Source organism: Aegilops tauschii, chromosome 4 (genome assembly GCF_002575655.3).
Source record: "Aegilops tauschii subsp. strangulata cultivar AL8/78 chromosome 4, Aet v6.0, whole genome shotgun sequence".
In the NCBI taxonomy this organism is placed as follows: Eukaryota; Viridiplantae; Streptophyta; class Magnoliopsida; order Poales; family Poaceae; genus Aegilops; species Aegilops tauschii.
Window position 1 is genome coordinate 366,434,735 of NC_053038.3, and position 22,835 is coordinate 366,457,569.

At 44.9% G+C, this 22,835-nt stretch overlaps 1 pseudogene; it reads right to left on the reverse strand.

Moving 5' to 3' along the window:
• Positions 1–253: 253 nt before the first annotated feature.
• Positions 254–6,096, reverse strand: LOC109761736 (uncharacterized; annotated as a pseudogene).
• Between the last annotated feature and the right edge of the window lie 16,739 nt (positions 6,097–22,835).

Here is a 22,835-nt window from a genome sequence, read left to right on the forward strand (position 1 = left end):
AAAAATCAAAATAACAAGGCTTTCACAGGCCGCCAAGCCTAAAACCAAGTGCTTTCAAAGGGCCGCACAACCACTGAGTCAGGGCCGAGCCGGCAAAATAGGAGGCTCTGTGCGAAACTCTAAAATGGGCCTTATCTCACTAAGAAAAACACTACATAAACATAACTATAATAATATAAAGTTCATAATATCTTAGATACCAACTGGAAAATATAAAAATTGTACCTATTATTGATTGTATGGTCTTCAGTCTTCACTTAAACAACATCATTCTTTTAGTGTTCTTTGTAATAAAATCCTCTATAATATCCTCATAATCAATCTTGTCCAATAGATTACTCTCCAGTGCTATTGTGGCCAAATCAGTGAGCCTTTGTTGTGTCATGGTAGTGTGCATATAGGACTTCAATAGCTTCAATTTAGAAAAGCTCCGTTCTGCCGAAGTAACAGTCACAGGGATAGTCAACAGAACTCTATATGCAATACATGCATTGGGGAAACAATCATGCCGCTTCAAAAACTTTAGAATTTCAACTGGCCCAATATTTTCCTTTGGCATGAAATTTTGAAGAAACATCAACTCCACATAAAGTTCATTAGCATCAATGTCAGACTTCCCATCCTTTTCAAGAGCAACCTCAAGATTGTCACAAGAAGTTTTCAAGCTATTCTTATCCAATGATTGCAATGTTTCAGAGGTAAACAAGAAACCAAATATTTTCTGGTAACCATGATATTGGTCAAATCTGCTTGTAAGTGAGAGAATTGCTTGATCAACAATACGTAAAAAATAGTTGACTCTGAATGATTCCTCTGCAGACTGTGTGGCAACGTTTGCATCATCTGGGTTCTCATCAAAATGTCTCTTTCTTTTAATTTCTCGTCTTTTATGAAATGTTGTACCAATATCCATCTCAAGTGCAATTACTTTGGCTATCTCCAATGCTTCTAAAAAACCAGTGTCCCTATAACCCTTGAAGAAAGAAAGCAATCCTTGCACTTTCTCAATAGCAACACCAATAAGCATATCCTTTGCTTGCAAGTGTTTGCTTACTAAATTAACAGCATACAATACCTCATACCAAATGACTATCGCCACTATAAATACATACTCTCCAAGTTCATTATTTGCCAAACCTTTAGCCTCACTGCTCGTTTTTGTATCATTATCAGTCTCAGATACCTGAAATGAAAATAAAGAAAATATATGTTATAGTTAGAGAAAACTAAAGAATTACATCATAACAATATGAAAATATTGGGTACCTGAAGTAGGGCCTCCCGAATGTCTGCACATTGAAGTCGAATAGCTTTAACACTGTCAACACGACTCTCCCAGCGTGTAGCTGACACTGACTTGGGAGTTAGTCCTGTTATGTTATTTTTCAGAATCTGCCATTTCTTAGTAGAATTAGCAAAAGTCGTATATATGCGTTGGATGATTCCAAAGAAGTCTTTAGCTTTACCGCAAGTCTTAGCCATATCACAAAGTGTCAAATTAAGGCTATGACAACCACAAGCAGAATAGAATGCTCTAGGATTTACATTCAAAAGTCTCCTTTGGACACCTTGCTGGTTTCCTTTCATATTTGACCCGTTATCATAACCTTGTCCTCTCACATCATCTATATCAAGATCAAGAAGCTTTAGTTCATTCTCTAGCACTTCAAAAAGCCATTGCCCAGTCGTATCATTCACATCTAAAAATCCTAGAAAGGATTCTTCTATGCAAACATGACTAGAAGATGAATCAACATATCTTATGATTATAGACATTTGAACTTGATGGCTTGCATCTGGGGTACAATCAAGTATGACAGAGAAGTACTTTGCACTTTATTTTCTTAACAATCTCATACCTAATAGCAGAAGCAAGTAGGTGTATCAACTCATTCTGAATCTTAAAATCAAGATAATGAGTATGAGTTTCTTCATTTGTAATACGACGGACATGCTCTTGAATAACCGGGTCAAATTCAGCCAACATCTCAACCAAACCCAAATTGCCATTGCTATCTTCATACAATTTTCTGTTAGTACCACGAAAGGCTAGATTATGCCTGGCAAGGAATTTTACAATGCAAACGATTCTGGACAGAACTTTTCTCCAGTGCTCCTTTTCACTCTCAAGTTGTCGTTGAGCAGCTTTATCAATTGTTTCATGCTTTTGTAATCTAGTACGCAACTCATACCAAGTTGTCATATTCAAAACATGATCTGCACTTGTCTCATGCTCTTTAAGTCTAGTGCCAAGATGTGTCCAATCATTATACCCCTCATTTGCCAAATTACCTTTTCGATACCCTTTTGCGAATAATTTACAACCGAAGCAAAACACTTTATCGAGTTCCTCATAATAGACAAGCCAATCCCTATCGCAATGCTCTCCATTCAATAGAATTCTAGTGTAGAATAGTGCAGAAAACCTCCTTTTATATTTATCCTTACGACCTTTCTTAAATGACATGTCCCTTTGAGGGCCCTTTTGTGCTAAAATATCAATTTGCTTAGAATTAAGGGAATCCCAATTTCTTGGATCAAATATATCAAACTAAAAAGAATCATCAACGTCTGCAGTAGGTGAAGTATTCAAGTTACCATCAGTATTACTAGCCCCAATGTCATCACAATTTTCTTCACTCTCAACATTATTTTCTATCTATGTCTCGGCATCTCTAGGGCTAGGATCATTGTCAACATTATTATCCGGAGCATGCTCTCTATCAAGTGACTGATTATCGGAGGACACTTGTGGTATTCCTATGACAAAATTATCCATATCTCCTTTTTGAGACAGAGTTAAATCCTTTTTTTTTGTTTCTTCAAACGCTTTTTGTAACCAGATTCATGTTTTCTAAATGCAGACATGACTTGGATCTTGCAATACTAGACACCTAATAGATGAAAAGAATATTAAAATTAACTGTAAGATTTTGGAAGAATCAAACAGCTGGCAGAAATCAAAATTCAAAGTAAAGGCCAAAGGGCTCACATGATTACTAGGTATTGACGTGACGACGCTTAAAAAACAAAGATCGGGAGATTGGCCTGAACTTTCCTTGCCTTTCAGGTGATTTAGTTCAGGTCCTCCCTGTCCGCTGTTGACCTGTTGTCCGGCCGTTCATGCTGCTCCTGTCCTCTTGAATCCTGAAAAGGGCCTACAACGTTGGAAGTTGGAACGGAATCATGAGATTTGTAAGGAAGGAAAGGAAGGATCGGAGGAACCCTAACATGCCGCCAGTGCCAGACGAATAGACACCTCGTCGCTTCGCTCGTGTCGATGACGATCGATCGCTGATTTTTTTGTTCTTTTTCATCGGATCGATCCTATCATTGGATGAGGCGTAGACTAGTCGGGGCTGCTCCAGGTCCAGGACACCAGGCCAAGAGGCCCAAAAGGTTACTTTTTTTTAGCTTAGTATATATACTGTTGCGAAGAAATTTGGAGGCCCCTGAAGCGAGGGGGCCTTGTGCAAGCGCACAGGTAGCACACCCTTAGGCTCAGGCCTGCACTGAGTTAATCCTTCATGCAAACCTTATAAGCCGGGCCTCACATGACCAATCGTCATTTTAACTTTGACAAGTTCAGGGTCTGTATAAGATTGACTTGTCAAAAGTACGGCGGGTCATTCCAGGATTACCTGGGCGGAGTGGCAGACTTAAAAAGTCAGGATAACCCGGGTTTTTAGGTGAATACACCTGGCTTCCAAGCCCGACTTCTATAGCCTATTACAAGGGTCATAAAAACTCTTGTCCGTTGAACAAAGAGCCCCCAAGTAACGTTCCATTCCAGGCTTACTAGCCGGATCAAAGGGTAATCATAGATATGCTCGATGAGCAGGAAGCCCCCAAGTATGTTGTAATCATGGCGTACAAGCCGGATCAAAAGGGATATTCACAGCTATGCTCGATGAGCAGGAAGCCCCCAAGTGACCATAATAAGAAAGCCCATAAGGCAGGATACCCATGTTTGAACCGCGCATCATGGCAGCAAGTTCTCTTTGGCAGCTTTTAATTTTTTTGAGAACTCGAACTTGCGAGAGATGAATTCTTCTTAAATCGGAATTGTAAACCAGATATTGAGAGTTTCAAAGCTTGGTGAAAGACAGATTTCCTTTGAACCGGATCTTAAACCGGCATTCTTCATTTTGAGCCGGAAATTTTCTGACGGCCTTTAAATTTTCATAAATATAGCAGTAGCCTCCGGGACCAGGTTATCTTCCCTCCAATGACCCGGAGTTCTTAAATCTACTCAAACTGGCAATATTTACTGAGTCATGTCATCATAGCCCCCGAGTCTTTAAGACTACTCGAGGAGTGTGCTTGAGACTCTCCATACTTGACCGTGATATGAACCGGCATATAGTTGAACAGCGGATTACTGAAATATGTTGAATCTCGACAGGTTATAAATGACCCTGTCCATTGATCCATCTGATGTAGGCAAGGGCCATAGTTTGATGGTCTCCTTTGCAATGATGAATTCTGCATAAGAAATTACACAAACGAGAGTAATTGTTCTCGAAGAAAAAAAGTATCAATAGAAACTTGATAGGATGGATTTCACCTGATATGTTTTATCGAGAATTATCAGCCGTAGGATTGTATCAACAATGACAGAGGTGATGGCTTAAAGTGCTGCACCAGGCGGCTCAGGAAAGATCCTCCGGGTCATGTTGACCATTTTTTTCAGCACTTTGTCCACTTTGACTTTTCTTTCTGTTGTTCCAACTAGTGCAAGCACACGAGAAAGGAGAAGCACGACGGCTTAGCACAATGCAAGGTGCGGTGAAACGGCGCTCAGTGCACTGTAAGGCAGTGGCGGTTTACAAGCGCGGGCAGAGGTGGCTGAACATGGCCGTGGCTGTGGGGGAGGCGGCTCGTCCTCGCCAGCTTGAAGATGGCCAGCAGAAGCAACCCGCGACAGAAGAATCCGGTGGCAGTGCGGCACTAGGTAGTAGAGCCGGTTTTGAGGCCCTCCGTGACTGCAGCGGCAGCGGAGGCAGGGCCACGGTAGCATTGGTGGCTCAAGGCGATAGGGGCAGCGGCTCAGGTGAGCCACAGGTCAGAAGTAGACCTAGGTAGGGATGCGGCGCTGCTGGCGGCTTGACGGGCTCAGCACAGGCAGAAACGAGCCGGGGGCGCAGCGGTGGCGGTTCACGGGTGGCTCGGGCCGCTGCTAGAGATGAAGACGAGGCAACGCGTGGTGGGGCGATGGGCTAGGCGATGAGGCGTGGTGGCACGTGGGGAGATGGTCGCCCAAGGCAATGGTGATTTGGCCGGAACGGCTCTTGGCGGGGGTGGCGGCTTAACAGAAAGCGGAGACTCCAGGAGGCGAGGCGCGACGGGGAGAAGCGTAAAGCCAGAGTAATTCGTGACACAGCAGAGGCCGGCCCAACGGCTCGATGAAGACTGCAGAAACGAGGCGCGGCGGCTCGATGTAGGACAACACGAAAACAGGCGGCGGCTCCTCGCGCGGTGGAAGGGGCGAGTTGACAGGGTCCGTCCGCACCGGCGGCGGGTTGGAGAAGCCCAGTCATGGCCGGTTCAATGCGGCAGCCGGCTTGAGGGAGAGGACGTCAGCCACGGCGTAGGTGGCTCGACGCACGGCAAGGCTCAAGGCGGATGCGAGGCCGCGGATGCGGGCCCCGACGGCGGCTCTGGACGGCAAGGCAGATTGCAGTGGTGGCTCTCGCACAACGGTTCACTTAGTCGGACATCAGAAGATGAGCAGTAGCCTGAGACGGTAGTGATACACAGCAGAGGTAAAGCGACAGGTCGATCATAGATCAGTAGTGCTATTACTTGGTTCAGAGGCTTCTTTAACAACAAGGAGCAGACAAGGCTGCGTGCATGAGGTCGTGGTAGCTTGGAGGTGAGCACGGCGACTCGACGTGGAGGCAGCGGCTTGACCATGATTGGGGCGACTCAGAGGTGCAGGCCTGCAGTTGAGGCAGATGCGGCGGGTTGCGGCACAGGCGCCGACGGGGGCGGCTCAATGGCAGAGGCGAGACCGCGATGGCTCGTGTACCCGTAGGCGGTAGAGACGCCCAGCAGGGAGAGGCGGAGGCTGGGCCTGAACTGAGGCCGAGGCATCACCGCGGCGGGCTACAACATAGGCACCGCGCAGTGAGAAAAAACGGCTCGGGAAGGTGCGTCAACTTCGACAGAGGCGTGGTCGGCTTGAAAGCGGGGGTTTTGGTTAAAGGCAAATGATGCAACAGCGCCGGCTCGTGGGCGGCGGTTTCCCGTGGCTCGATACGAGCTCCATGCGGAGGCGGCTCGGAACGAGGCGACGGCCGGCGGCTCAAAGATGGTGAAGGCGACAGTAAGAAGGCGGAGCAGTGACCGGCGAAGGCGGCTCGGCAGCAGAAGCGCTCCGGTGGAGGCTGGCGACTCAACGCGAGGCCCGCGTGAAGGCGGCTCTGAACGAAGCCACAGCGGTTGCGTCCGAATCCAACCCCCGTCCATGTCCTTGTCCTGGTTGCAGTTGGTTTGACTCTCCGTCTGACCATGTAAGAGCTTCTGTTGGTATTTTCTCGGCGGGAATTTGCATTGCTTGATCTGATAGCTACGGAGATGCTCAAAGCGAGGCCAAGCGGGGGCAGCCTGCAGCGGCGGTTGGGCGTGGCAGTGAGCCCACGGAGGTGACGGCGTCTCACAAAAAACCACATTGGAGGGGTGCTAGGCCAGGGGCAACTCGCCGGTGACTTGGCGAAAACGGCTCAGGGCTGAGGCGCTCGGCAAAGGATGCCCGCGGAGCGGAGGCGAGGTCGTTGATTCAGTGGTAAGCCGGCAGTGAGAAGGCAGCGAAGATGCCAGCTTGAGGCCACAACAGATGAGGTGAGCCGCTGCTTTTGATGGGGCGATGGTCACGGAGTCCATGGTGATTCAACGAGGGAGGCCTCAGTAACATCTCCAGCCACTGCAAGCCAGCGAGGTGAGAAGATGGCGGCTCAGCGACGAAGACGGAGGCGGAGACCCATTCCATGTCCACATCAGTTTCCAGGTCGTGGCCAGCACCCCTTTTTTTCTTTCCTTTTTCTTTGATCACGCTTTGCTGTAGTTGTTGAACTGCAAAGGAAACTGCTCCTGGATAGATCGCTCTTCTCCATGGGACTCGGCGGTTTACCACAGCGTGCGTAGCGGACGTTGAACGTACAACCCTAAATTTCTCTTGATCTTGTATGTGTTGTTTTGACTGTTCAACGATGATGACGTCTTCTGCGCCGGCTCTTTTTCATCCAACATAACACGAGCTTCTTGATCCCTGGAAGATCCCTTCAAGTACTCAACACCACCGTGCGCAGCCCCATGGTGGGCGCCAACTATCGTGGATTTGTCACGACAGATGTCCTAGTGTGAGGACTTAGTCGTGAGGCCAACGCATCTATGTGGTAGCTTGAGAGGTGTTGGTCGGGATGAAAGACATGAGGCGGATTAACACACAAGACAAGGGTTTAGACTGCTTCGGGCCCCGGGAAACATCATCCGATAATAACCCTACATGTTGTTTGTGGCTAGGTCTCATTATACTCATGAGGGAGTCGCCGCGTAAATCGGCTCTCCTCTAGTTGTGTCTAGCCTTAAAGATTCTCCCTCCTCTTGGGGTGCCCTGCCCCTCCTTATATAAGTTAAAGGAGCGGGTTACATGTAGAGTCCTAGTCGTATTAATACTTAAACTATTCTGACATCTCATCACGGGCTTCTCTCCATGGGCTTCTTAACGTCTCAGGCTTATTAACCCCAGGCGACTCTGTCTGCCGGCTTACCACTGTCTGTCGGCTTACCACTGTCTGCCGGCTTACCACTGTCTGCCGGCTTACCACTGGGTCACCAGGCTCATCCGGGTCATCAGTGAGTCGTCAGTCCTCGGGTAGTTTATCAATGAAATACCAAGTCCCAGCCGGGTCATAACTCCGGCCGGGTCATACCGCGGGGTATATCCCCGACACTCCCCCAAGCTTGAGCGATACTTTATCCTTCACGAGGCCAAAAGTTATATATATAATTCCGATCACGATGAACCAGATGCATAGGATAAAACTTTTGATGAAATTCCAATTTCAATCGGTTGTAGTTCCATGATCCAATATCATCACATAGCCTATACCATGTCAATGCCTTTCCCTTCAAAGGTAAAGGGAAGAACTTCTTCTTGACTTCATCCTCGGGCAAACCTGCAAGCTTAAATAATCCACAAACTTCATCCACATAGATTAGGTGCATATCAGGATGTAATGTTCCATCTCCTGCATAAGGATTAGCTAGCAGTTTCTCTATCATAGCCGAAGGAATTTCATAATAAATATTTTCAGTCGGTTCAGTAGGTTGAGGAGCAACTTTTGTTCTTCCGTTCGGGGTGAAGGTACCCCGAACAAGCCCCTCAAAGGATTATTTTCCATAGTGACAAGTGATAGTAAATTTCAGCACACTATATAAATGTTTCCTAACCAGATTCCACTTACCAAAGGTGCTTCACTCCCTGGCAACGGCACCAGAAAAGAGTCTTGATGACCCACAAGTATAGGGGATCTATCGTAGTCCTTTCGATAAGTAAGAGTGTCGAACCCAACGAGGAGCAAAAGGAAATGACAAGCGGTTTTCAGCAAGGTATTCTCTGCAAGCACTGAAATTATCGGTAACAGATAGTTTTGTGATAAGATAATTTGTAACGGGTAACAAGTAAAAAAAGTAACTAAGGTGCAGCAAGGTGGCCCAATCCTTTTTGTAGCAAAGGACAAGCCTGGACGAACACTTATATAAAGCAAAGTGCTCCCGAGGACACATGGGAATTACTGTCAAGCTAGTTTTCATCATGCTCATATGATTCGCGTTTGTTACTTTGATAATTTGATATGTGGGTGGACCGGTGGTTGGGTGCTGTCCTTCCTTGGAAAAGCCTCCCACTTATGATTAACCCCTCTCACAAGCATCGCAACTACGAAAGAAGAATTAAGATAAATCTAACCATAGCATGAAACATATGGATCCAAATCATCCCCTTACGAAGCAATGCATAAACTAGGGGTTAAGCTTCTGTCACTCTAGCAACCCATCATCTACTTATTACTTCCCAATGCCTTTCCCTAGGCCCAAATCATGGTGAAGTGTCATGTAGTCTACGTTCACATAACACCACTAGAGGAAAGACAACATACATATCATCAAAATATCGAACGAATACCAAATTCACATGATTACTTATAACAAGACTTCTCCCATGTCCTCAGGAACAAACGTAACTACTCACAAAGCATATTCATGTTCATAACCAGAGGAGTATTAATTATCATTAAGGATCTGAACATATGATCTTCCACCGAATAAACCAACTAGCATCAACTACAAGGAGTAATCAACACTACTAGCAACCCACCGGTACCGATCTGAGGTTTTGAGACAGAGATCGGATACAAAAGATGAACTAGGGTTTGGAGAGGAGATGGTGCTGGTGAAGATGTTGATGGAGATTGACCCCCTCTCGATGAGAGGATCGTTGGTGATGACGATGGCTTCGATTTCCCCCTCCCGGAGGGAAGTTTCCTCGGCAGAACAGCTCCGCCGGAGCCCTAGAGTGGTTCTGCCCAGGTTCCACCTCGAGACAGCGACGCTTCGTCCCGAAAGCTTCCTTATGATTTTTCCAGGTCAAAACACACCATATAGCAGAAGATGGGCACCAGAGGCCTGACAGGGGGCCCACAAGGTAGGCGGGGTGCGCCCAGGGGGTAGGGCACGCCCTCCACCCTTGTGGCTTTCTGGTGGGTCCCCTCTGGTACTTTCTTTGTCCAATATTTTTTATTAATTACAAAATGACTCTCCGTAAATTTTCAGGACTTTTGGAGTTGTGCAGAATAGGCCTATAATATTTGCTCCTTTTCCAGCCCAGAATTCCAGCTGCAGGCATTCTCCCTCTTCATGTAAACCTTGTAAAATAAGAGAGAAAAGGCATAAGTATTGTGCTATAATGTGTAATAACAAACCATAATGCAATAAATATCGATATAAAAGCATGATGCAAAATGGACGTATCAGGTGATTCCTCATATTCCCTTGATGTTATGGACACACTGTTACTTTGAGTATTAATACAGTCCTTTGTAGAAGTCGGGTCAACCCCAAGGATACCCGCGAGAGTTGGTGCAGTCCTATGATGAAGACAGGTTGCCCCTAAGGGTACCCGCGGGAGTTAATGATGCGACACGACCGGGAAGGCAGAGACCGCCTCAGGAGAGGGATGGGATTGGCCCTTGTCTTAAGACCGCGAGACAGGGCGACAGGATCACTGATCGTCTTCGGGAGCTCCCAATACACTAACGGATTTGGATATGTGATCTGAGTAGGCCTCTGGCCTTATCGCACTAACCACCACGTGGGATAACTTATGGGCACTCGACGTCGTACGATTCTCCCGAAAACTATTCGGATGTCACAATTCAGAGATGTGGCTGATTGTTGGGGTGGACGGTAACTGCCCGCGCTTGTATAAGGAGGTGGGTCTAGTCCCCGGCCAGTCGTAAAATGCTCAGGAGTGCTAGGACGATTGGCCCATGACCCCTTCGCACTTAGGATGTAGACAGGCGTGCTGACCTCTTTGTTGAGCCTAGGTACTAGGTTGGACTATGGTGTGTCGATCAGCCGAGGACGGACATCACCCAGAAAAGTGTGTCCGGCCGGAGTTAGCCGAGCGTGATGGGTAAGTTGGTGCACCCCTATAGGGAAGTAATCCATTAGAATAGTTGTGTCCACGGTAACTGACGCTCGGAATTGTATCCCGATCTACTACAACTAGAACTGGATACTTGTTACACTAAACTGATATGATGCTCCAGGGTCGCTTCCTCGTGGGGTAGACGAGGAAGGATCTCTGGGAGTTGCTGTTATATACTTGTTACACTAAACTGATATGATGGCTCCGGGATTGCTTCCTCGCGGGGTAGACGAGGAAGGATCTCTGGGCGTTGCAATTATATACTTGTTACTATTTGATATGTTACTCTACTCTCTTCTGTTGTTGCAAGACGCTGCAAGAGGCTAGTCTTCATTAGGCTAGGTCTTCCCTTCTATTCTAGCATTTCTGCAGTATAGTCCTCAGACAAATCATTCCCTTGATACTGATGCATACTTAGCATAGATCTGATGTAAGTCTTGCGAGTACTTTGGATGAATATTCACGGTTGATTCGCTACCTTTTTCCCCTCTACCCGGTTGCTGCGATCCGATGATGGAGCCCCAAAGCTAGCTAATCCCGCCGATGGCTACGAGGAGACCGACGACCAGGAGTAGTTAGGAGGCCCTAGGCAGGAGGCTTGTGCCTTTTTGATCTAGATATCGTTGTTTTACTAGCGTTCTTAAGGCAAACTTGTCTATTTATGTCGGTACTCAGATATTGTTGCTTTCGCTGACTTATGTATTCGGGTGCTCGTGGCCCTGGCTTGTAATTTAAAGCTTCATGTTTGAATTTGTATCTAGAGTTGTGTTTTGATATCTTCTGGTGAGTCTCTAGCTTTGATCATGCATGTTTGCGTGTATGATTAGTGCACGGTCGAGGCGGGGGCGTCACAAGTTGGTATCAGAGCCGACTGCCTGTAGGAAGCCCCTTTCCAATTCCTTGGCCTAAGTTGAGTCTAGTCATTGAAAAACTATTTTACTAACATTGTTGTATGGCTTATAGGCCCACATCACCAATGGATGAGATTAGGATATTTTATTCATTTCCTTTACTCTGGGATTCTGATCTCTCTTCTTTTCGAGTTAAATATTTTACTAACTCTAACTTTAGGTTCTCGTAACTACTTCCTCCCGGAGAGCCCTTCATTCTAGATGACTGCTCGATTCATCAGAAGATTCTGATGATACTCTTCGATATTTTCCCGAGACCCTTGTACCCATTGCCTTTGCAATTCTCTACCACCGATAATTCCCTATGGATAATCACCTACACGTGCCATTCATACAATCATTCCCCGTTGCTCTTGTTATTACAAGATACCCCGAAACATTTTCCTATATCCCAAGAATCCATTGTGCCTACTGCCTTGCAGCCCCTTTTCTAAATGAATACACATATGAATAAATCTTCACACTTACCGGGGATTCATTCATCCCTAATTGTTCATGTGTTTCATAAAATAAGTTGAAATGCTATCCGATCTTACGAAATTCTCTACATCCTATTGCTCTTGAAATTCTTGCAAGCTTGCATTCTGGTTAATTCCATATGTCTCACAATATTCATTAAAGTCCTTTGTGATTGTCATTCTGGTCCTATTGATTCAAGATGTGTGCGAATACTCGCAATCATTAATTAATCCTTAGAAATTATCCTTTCGGCTCAGAAGTCATTCCTGATATGAGCTGGCTCGTGTCCAATCAAGTTTTTATTGGATGTGCCTCTAACTCTATTCAACTTACTCATTTTTCATCAGAGGAGTTGCTTCTGATCCATCGATTTTGAAATCATAATTCCTTTGTATTTAAGCGTCGAATTGTTCGGATGTTTCCATAATCCGATGTCCTTACCTTCTTTCTTCTCTCGATGGACTCTAATGTGGAGCCATTGTTTAACTGTTATGACCCCTCTGGTGGGTTATGACCCGATAGTTCCTCCGTAAATCTAAACGCTTTACGAGTTCTTCCCGTGATACATAATGCGTTTGGCAATTTGTATCCTCTGCTTTTGTCAACCATGCTCTACCTTCGAGCTTGTGTAGTTTACTCCTGAAGTTTGTGGAATAGGTCCCTAAGATGCCCCGATGGGTTGTATCCATGTTTTTGCCATCCGTGTGAACCCGAAAGTTTTCACAAGTCATACTCTTTTGGTCTTTCGCCAGATAAATTTTCAACACTACAACTTCGAAAACCAGAAGTAAATGAAAGTTTATGCATTGATGTAGTGGGAGTCAACCTGGAACTTTGTGTTCATGCCCATGGAAACGATGTAGACCATCACAGAAGCTTCTTGTAAAATATTTAATCATTTGAATAATTCTTCTGGTATCATTAAATTTGATCCCTTACACCTATGGTTCCGACCATGCTTTCCTTATTCAATATATCTGAAAAGAATCCATTCCGGTGCCTCTTCTACTTTTCGACAAGGTTAAAGTATCTACTGTCGCAGGTTAATGACCCAGTTCAGCTTCTATTATGTTCTACCTTCGGGTATTACCCCTTGGTATCTCAAGGATATCATGCCATTGCACTAAATCTTATTAATTTTTGATGAAGTAATACCTTTCCTTATCTTAGTCATTCTAAGGTTCTGGGTTGTTGTCAACCAAGAACACCGGCTAGTGAATCGAATCTGCACTACAATTCAATACCCCTAGTAATTTGTTCCTGGGAAATTTAAACTCAATCTTGTCATTCCTAGACTACCGGCTACATCTTTATCATGCTACCTTTGTGAAGGAAATGTGCCCTAGAGGCAATAATAAAGTTGTTATTTACATTTCCTTATATCATGATAAATGTTTATTATTCATGCTAGAATTGTATTAACCGGAAACTTAGTAGATGTGTGAATACATAGACAAACAGAGTGTCCCTAGTATGCCTCTACTTGACTAGCTTGTTTATCAAAGATGGTTATGTTTCCTAGCCATAGACATGTGTTGTCATTTGATGAACGGGATCACATCATTAGAGAATGATGCGATGGACAAGACCCATCCGTTAGCTTAGCACTATGATCGTTTAGTTTGTTGCTATTGCTTTCATCATGACTTATACATGTTCCTCTGACTATGAGATCATGCAACTCCCGAATACCAGAGGAACACTTAGTGTGCTATCAAACGTCACAACGTAACTGGGTGATTATAAAGATGCTCTACAGGTGTCTCCGATGGTGTTTGTTGAGTTGGCATAGATCGAGATTAGGATTTGTCACTCCGATTGTCGGAGAGGTATCTCTGGGCCCTCTCGGTAATGCACATCACTATAAGCCTTGCAAGCAATGTGACTAATGAGTTAGTTGCGGGATGATGCATTACGAAACGAGTAAAGAGACTTGCCGTTAACGAGATAGAACTAGGTATAGTGATACCGACGATCGAATCTCGGGCAAGTAACATACCGATGACAAAGGGAACAACGTATGTTGTTACGCGGTTTGACCGGTAAAGATCTTCGTAGAATATGTAGGAGCCAATATGAGCATCCAGGTTCCACTATTGGTTATTGACCGGAGATGTGTCTCGGTCATGTCTACATAGTTCTCGAACCCGTAGGGTCCGCACGCTTAATGTTCGATGACGATTTGTATTATGAGTTATGTGATTTGATGTACCGAAGGTTGTTCGGAGTCCTGGACGAGATCACGGACATGAGGAGGAGTATCGAAATGCTCGAGACATAAAGATTGATATATTGGAAGGTTATGTTTGGACACCGGAAAGGTTTCAGATAAGTTCGGGCATTTTCCGGAGTATCGGGGGGTTACCAGAACCCCCCGGGGGGTCAATGGGCCTTCATGGGCGCTAGTGGAAGAGAGGAGGAGGCGGCCAAGTGGAGGCGCGCGCCCCCAAGCCCAATCCGAATTGGGGGGGGGGGGGCGGCGGCCCCCCTTTCCTTCTCTCCCTCTTCCTCTTTCCTTCCCCTCTTAGTTGGACTAGGAAAGGGGGAACCTAGTAGGAGTAGGATTCCCTCCCTTGGGGCGCACCCCTTGAGGCCGTCGGCCCCCTCCTCCACTCCTTTATATATGGGGGAGGGGGGCACCCCATAGAGACACAAGTTGATTTCTTAGCCGTGTGCGGTGCCCCCCTCCACAGTTTTCCACCTCGGTCATATTGACGTAGTGCTTAGGCGAAGCCCTGCATCGGTAACTTCATCATCACCGTCACCATGCCGTCGTGCTGATGGAACTCTCCCTCAGCCTCAGCTGGATCTAGAGTTCAAGGCACGTCACCGAGCTGAACGTGTGCAGATCACGCAGGTGCCGTGCGTTCGGTACTTGATCGGTTGGATCGCGAAGACGTTCGACTACATCAACCGCGTTACTTTACGCTTCCGCTTTCGGTCTACGAGGGTACGTGGACACACTCTCCCCACTCGTTGCTATGCTTCTCCTAGATAGATCTTGCGTGATCGTAGGATTTTTTTTTGAAATACTACGTTCCCCAACAGTGGCATCCGAGCCAGGTCTATGCGTAGATGTGATATGCACGAGTAGAACACAAAGAGTTGTGGGCGATAATAGTCATACTGCTTACCAGCATGTCATACTTTGATTCGGCGGTATTGTTGGATGAAGCGTCCCAGACCAACATTACATGACCGTGTTCATGAGACTGGTTCTACCGCCGTGCTTCGCACACAGCTGGCTAGTGGGTGTCTGTTTCTCCAACTTTAGTTGAATCGAGTGTGACTACGTCCGGTCCTTGTTGAAGGTTAAAACATCACACTTGACGAAAAATTGTTTTGGTTTTTGATATGTAGGTAAGAACGGTTCTTGCTAAGCCCGTAGCAGCCACGTAAAACTTGCAACGACAAAGTAGAGGACGTCTAACTTGTTTTTGCAGGAGCCATATGGTTGTCGCTTTATTGTATGAAATGCAATCGCCATGTAATTGCTTTACTTTATCACTAAGCGGTAGCGATAGTCGTAGAAGCAATAGTTGGCGAGACAACAACGATGCTTCGATGGAGATCAAGGTGTCAAGCCGGTCACGATGGTGATCATGATGGTGCTTTGGAGATGGAGATCAAAGGCACAAGATCATGATGGCCATATCATATCACTTATATTGATTGCATGTGATGTTTATCCTTTATGCATCTTATTTTGCTTAGTACGGCGGTAGCATTATAAGATGATCTCTCACTAAATTTCAAGGTACAAGTGTTCTCCCTGAGTATGCACCGTTGCGACAGTTCATCGTGCCGAGACACCACGTGATGATCGGGTGTGATAAGCTCTACGTTCACATACAATGGGTACAAGCCAGTTTTGCACACGCAGAATACTCGGGTTAAACTTGACGAGCCTAGCATATGCAGATATGGCCTCGGAACACTGAGACCAAAAGGTCGAGCGTGGATCATATAGTAGATATGATCAACATAGCAATGTTCACCATTGAAAACTATTCCATCTCACATGATGATCGGACATGGTTTAGTTGATATGGATCACGTGATCACTTAGATGATTAGAGGGATGTCTATCTAAGTGGGAGTTCTTAAGTAATATGATTAATTGAACTTTAATTTATCATGAACTTAGTACCTGATAGTATTTTGCATGTCTATGTTGTTGTAGATAAATGTCTTGTGCTACTGTTCCATTGAATTTTAATGCGTTCCTAGAGAAAGCTAAGTTGAAAGATGATGGTAGCAACTACACGGACTGGGTCCGTAACTTGAGGATTATCCTCATTGCTGCACAGAAGAATTACGTCGTCGAAGCACCGCTAGGTGCAAGACCCGCTGCTGGAGCAACGCCAGACGTTGTGAACGCCTGGCAGAGCAAAGCTGATGACTACTCAATAGTTCAGTGTGCCATGCTTTACGGCTTAGAACCAGGACTTCAACGACGTTTTGAACCTCATGGAGCATATGAGATGTTCCAAGAGTTGAAGTTAATATTTCAAGCAAATGCCCGGATTGAGAGATATGAAGTCTCCAATAAGTTCTACAGCTGCAAAATGGAGGAGAATAGTTCTGTCAGTGAGCATATACTCAGAATGTCTGGGTACCACAATCACTTGACTCAACTGGGAGTTAATCTTCCGGTTGATAGTGTCATTGACAGAGTTCTCCAATCACTGCCACCAAGCTACAAAAGCGTCGTGATGAACTATAATATGCAAGGGATGGATACGACAATTCCCGAGCTCTTCGCGATGCTAAAGGCTGCGGAGGTAGAAATCAAGAAGGAGCATCAAGTGTTGATGGTCAACAAGACCACTAGTTTCAAGAAGAAGGGCAAAGGGAAGAAGGGGAACTTCAAGAAGAATGGCAAGCAAGTTGCTGCTCAAGTGAAGAAGCCCAAGTCTGGACCTAAGCCTGAGACTGAGTGCTTCTACTGCGAAGGGACTGGTCACTGGCAATGGAACTGCCCCAAGTATTTGGCGGATAAGAAGGATGGCAAAGTGAAAGGTATATTTAATATACATGTTATTGATGTGTACTTAACTAATGCTCGCAGTAGCGACTATGTATTTGATACTGGTTCTGTTGCTCATATTTGCAACTCGAAACAGGGGCTATGGATTAAGCGAAGATTGGCTAAGGACAAGGTGACGATGCGCGTGGGAAATGGTTCCAAAGTCGATGTGATCGCCGTCGGCACGCTACCTCTACATCTACCTTCGGGATTAGTTTCAGACCTGAATAATTGTTAATTTGTGCCAGCGTTAAGCATGAAAATTATATCTGTATCTTGTTTGATGCGAGACAGTTATTCATTTAAATCAGAGAATAATGGTTGTTCTATTTATATGAGTAATATCTTTTATGGTCATGCACCCTTGATGAGTGGTCTATTTTTACTAAATCTCGATAGTAGTGATACACATATTCATAGTATTGAAACCAAAAGATATAAGTTCAATAATGATAGTGCAACTTATTTGTGGCACTGCCGTTTAGGTCATATTGGTGTAAAGCGCATGAAGAAACTCCATACTGATGGGCTTTTGGACACTTGATTATGAATCACTTGATGCTTGCAAACCATGCCTCATGGGCAAGATGACTAAGACTCCGTTCTCCGGAACAATGGAGTGAGCAACAGACTTGTTGGAAATAATACATACCGATGTATGCGGTCCAATGAGTGTTGAGGCTCGCGGCGGGTATCGTTATTTTCTGACATTCACACATGATTTGAGCAGATATGGGTATATCTACTTGATGAAACATAAGTCTGAAACATTTGAAAAGTTCAAAGAATTTCAGAGTGAAGTGGAAAATCATCGTAACAAGAAAATATAGTTTCTACGATCTGATCGTGGAGGTGAATATTTGAGTTACGAGTTTGGTCTTCATTTGAAACAATGCGGAATAGTTTCACAACTCACGCCACCCGGAACACCACAGTGTAATGGTGTGTCCGAATGTCGTAACCACACTTTATTAGATATGGTGTGATCTATGATGTCTCTTACTGATTTACCACTATTGTTTTGGGGTTATGCTTTAGAGACGGATGCATTCGGGTTAAATAGGGCACCATCTAAATCCGTTGAGACGACACCATATGAACTGTGGTTTGGCAAGAAACCCAAGTTGTCGTTTCTTAAAGTTTGGGGCTGGGATGCTTATGTGAAAAAGCTTCAACCTGATAAGCTCGAACCAAATCGGAGAAATGTGTGTTCATAGGATACCCAAAGGAAACTGTTGGGTACACCTTCTATCACAGATCCGAAGGCAAGATTTTTGTTGCTAAGAATGGATCCTTTCTAGAGAAGGAGTTTCTCTCGAAAGAAGTGAGTGGGAGGAAAGTAGAACTTGATGAGGTAATTGTACCTGCTCCCTCATTGGAAAGTAGTTCATCACAGAAATCAGTTCTAGTGATTCCTACACCAATTAGTGAGGAAGCTAATGATGTTGATCATGAAGCTTCTGATCAAGTTACTACCGAACCTCGTAGGTCAACCAGAGTAAGATCCGCACCAGAGTGGTACGATAATCCGGTTCTGGACGTCATGTTACTTGACCATGACGAACCTACGAACTATGAGGAAGAGATGATGAGCCCAGATTCTGCGAAATGGCTTGAGGCCATGAAATCTGAGATGGGATCCATGTATGAGATCAAGGTGTGGACTTTGGTTGACTTGCCCGATGATCGGCAAGCCATATAGAATAAATGGATCTTCAAGAAGAAGACTGACGCAGACGGTAATGTTACTGTCTACAAAGCTCGACTTGTTGCGAAAGGTTTTCAACAAGTTCAAGGAGTTGACTACGATGAGACTTTCTCACCCGGAGCGATGCTTAAGTCTGTCCGAATCATGTTAGCAATTGCCGCATTTTATGATTATGAAATTTGGAAAATGGATGTCAAAACTGCATTCCTGAAAGGATTTCTGGAAGAAGAGTTGTATATGATGCAACCAGAAGGTTTTGTCGATCCAAAAGGTGCTAACAAAGTGTGCAAGCTATAGCGATCCATTTATGGACTGGTGCAGGCCTCTCGGAGTTGGAATAAACGTTTTGGTAGTGTGATCAAAGCATATGGTTTTATACAGACTTTTCGAGAAGCCTGTATTTACAAGAAAGTGAGTGGGAGTTCTGTAGCATTTATAATATTATATGTGGATGACATATTGTTGATTGGAAATAATATAGAATTTCTGGATAGCATAAAAGGATACTTGAACAAGAGTTTTTCTATGAAAGACCTCGGTGAAGCTGCTTACATATTGGGCATCAAGATCTATAGAGATAGATCAAGACGCTTAATTGGACTTTCACAAAGCACATACCTTGATAAGACTTTGAAGAAGTTCAAAATGGATCAGTCAAAGAAAGGGTTCTTGCCTATGTCACAAGGTGTGAAGTTGAGTGAGACTCAATGCCCGGCTACTATAGAAGATAGAGAGAAAATGAAAGTCATTCCATATGCCTCAGCCATAGGTTCCATCATGTATGCAATGCTATGTACCAGACCTGATGTGTGCCTTGCTATAAGTATAGTAGGGAGGTACCAAAGTAATCCAGGAATGGATCATTGGACAGCGGTCAAGAACATCCTGAAATACCTAAAAAGGACTATGGATATGTTTCTCGTTTATGGAGGTGACAAAGAGCTCGTTGTAAATGGTTACGTCTATGCAAGCTTTGACACTGATCTGGATGACTCTAAGTCGCAAACCGGATACGTATTTATATTGAATGGTGGAGCTGTCAGTTGGTGCAGTTCCAAACAGAGCGTCGTGGTGGGATCTACGTGTGAAGCAGAGTACATAGCTTCTTCGGAAGCAGCAAATGAAGGAGTCTGGATGAAGGAGTTCATATCTGATCTAGGTATCATAACTAGTGCATCGGGTCCAATGAAAATCTTTTGTGACAATACTGGTGCAATTGCTTTGGCAAAGGAATCCAGATTTCACAAGAAGACCAAGCACATCAAAAGACCCTTCAATTCCATCCGTCATCAAGTGTCGGAAGGGGACATAAAGATTTGCAAGATACATACGGATCTGAATATTGCAGACCCGTTGACCAAGCCTCTCTCACGAGCAAAACATGGTTAGCACCAAGACTCCATGGGTGTTAGAATCATTACTATGTAATCTAGATTATTGACTCTAGTGCAAGTGGGAGACTGAAGGAAATGTGCCCTAGAGGCAATAATAAAGTTGTTATTTACATTTCCTTATATCATGATAAATGTTTATTATTCATGCTAGAATTGTATTAACCGGAAACTTAGTAGATGTGTGAATACATAGACAAACAGAGTGTCCCTAGTATGCCTCTACTTGACTAGCTTGTTTATCAAAGATGGTTATGTTTCCTAGCCATAGACATGTGTTGTCATTTGATGAACGGGATCACATCATTAGAGAATGATGTGATGGACAAGACCCATCCGTTAGCTTAGCACTATGATCGTTTAGTTTGTTGCTATTGCTTTCATCATGACTTATACATGTTCCTCTGACTATGAGATTATGCAACTTCCGAATACCGGAGGAACACTTAGTGTGCTATCAAACGTCACAACATAACTGGGTGATTATAAATATGCTCTACAGGTGTCTCCGATGGTGTTTGTTGAGTTGGCATAGATCAAGATTAGGATTTGTCACTCCGATTGTCGAAGAGGTATCTCTGGGCCCTCTCGGTAATGCACATCACTATAAGCCTTGCAAGCAATGTGACTAATGATTTAGTTGCGGGATGATGCATTACGGAACGAGTAAAGAGACTTGCCGTTAACGAGATTGAACTAGGTATAGTGATACCGACGATCGGATCTCGGGAAGTAACATACCGATGACAAAGGGAACAACGTATGCTGTTATGCGGTTTGACCGATAAAGATCTTCGTAGAATATGTAGGAGCCAATATGAGAATCCAGGTTCCACTATTGGTTATTGACCGAAGGTGTGTCTCGGTCATGTCTACATAGTTCTCGAACCCGTAGGGTCCGCACGCTTAACGTTCGATGACGATTTGTATTATGAGTTATGTGATTTGATGTACCGAAGGTTGTTCGGAGTCCCGGATGAGATCACGGACATGACGAGGAGTATCGAAATGGTCGAGACATAAAGATTGATATATTGGAAGGTTATGTTTGGACACCGGAAAGGTTTCGGATAAGTTCGGGCATTTTCCGGAGTACCGGGGGGTTTCGGAAACCCCCCGGGGGGTCAATGGGCCTTCATAGGCCCTAGTGGAAGAGAGGAGGAGGCGGCCAAGTGGAGGCGCGCGCCCCCCAAGCCCAATCCAAATTAGGGGGGGGGCGTCCTCCCTTTCCTTCTCTCCCTCTTCCTCTTTCCTTCCCCTCCTAGTTGGACTAGGAAAGGGGGGAACCTACTCCTAGTAGGAGTAGGTTCCCCCCTTGGGGCGTGATGACCCGCAAGTATAGGGGATCTATCGTAGTCCTTTCGATAAGTAAGAGTGTCGAACCCAACGAGGAGCAGAAGGAAATGATAAGCAGTTTTCAGCAAGGTATTCTCTGCAAGCATTGAAATTATAGGTAACAGATAGTTTTGTGATAGGATAATTTGTAACGAGCAACAAGTAACAAAAGTAAATAAAGTGCAGAAAGGTGGCCCAATCCTTTTTGTAGCAAAGGACAAGCCTGGACAAACTCTTATATAGAGAAAAGCGCTCCCGAGGACACATGGGAATTATCGTCAAGCTAGTTTTCATCACGTTCATATGATTCGCCGTTCGGTACTTTGATAATTTGATATGTGGGTGGACCGGTGCTTGGGTGCTGCCCTTACTTGGATAAGCATCCCACTTATGATTAACCCCTATTGCAAGCATCCGCAACTACAAAAGAAGTATTAAGGTAAACCTAACCATAGCATGAAACATGTGGATCCAAATCAGCCCCTTACGAAGCAACGCATAAACTAGGGTTTAAGCTTCTGTCACTCTAGCAACCCATCATCTACTTATTACTTCCCAATGCCTTCCTCTAGGCCCAAACAATGGTGAAGTGTCATGTAGTCGACGTTCACATAAAACCACTAGAGGATAGACAACATACATCTCATCAAAATATCGAACGAATACCAAATTCACATGACTACTAATAGCAAGAATTCTCCCATGTCCTCAGGAACAAACGTAACTACTCACAAAGCATATTCATGTTCATAATCAGAGGTGTATTAATATGCATATAGGATCTGAACATATGACCTTCCACCAGATAAACCAACTAGCATCAACTACAAGGAGTAATCAACACTACTAGCAACCTACAGGTACCAATCCCAGACTTAGAGACAAGAATTGGATACAAGAGATGAACTAGGGTTTGAGACAAGATGGTGCTGGTGAAGATGTTGATGGAGATTGCCCTCTCCCGATGAGAGGAGCGTTGCTGATGACGATGGCGATGATTTCCCCTTCCCGGAGGGAAGTGTCCCCAGCAGAACAGCTCTGCCGGAGCCCTAGATTGGTTCCGCCAAGGTTCCGCCTCGTGGCGGCGGAGTCTCGTCCCGAAAGCTTGCTTATGATTTTTCTTCGGTCGAAAGACTTCATATAGCAGAAGATGGGCACCGGAGGGCCAACAGGGGGCCCACGAGGCAGGGGGCGCGCCCAGGGGGGTAGGGTGTGCCCCCACCCTCGTGGCTAGGGTGTGGGCCCCCTCAGGTATTTCTTCCGCTCAGTATTTTTTATTATTTCCAAAAAT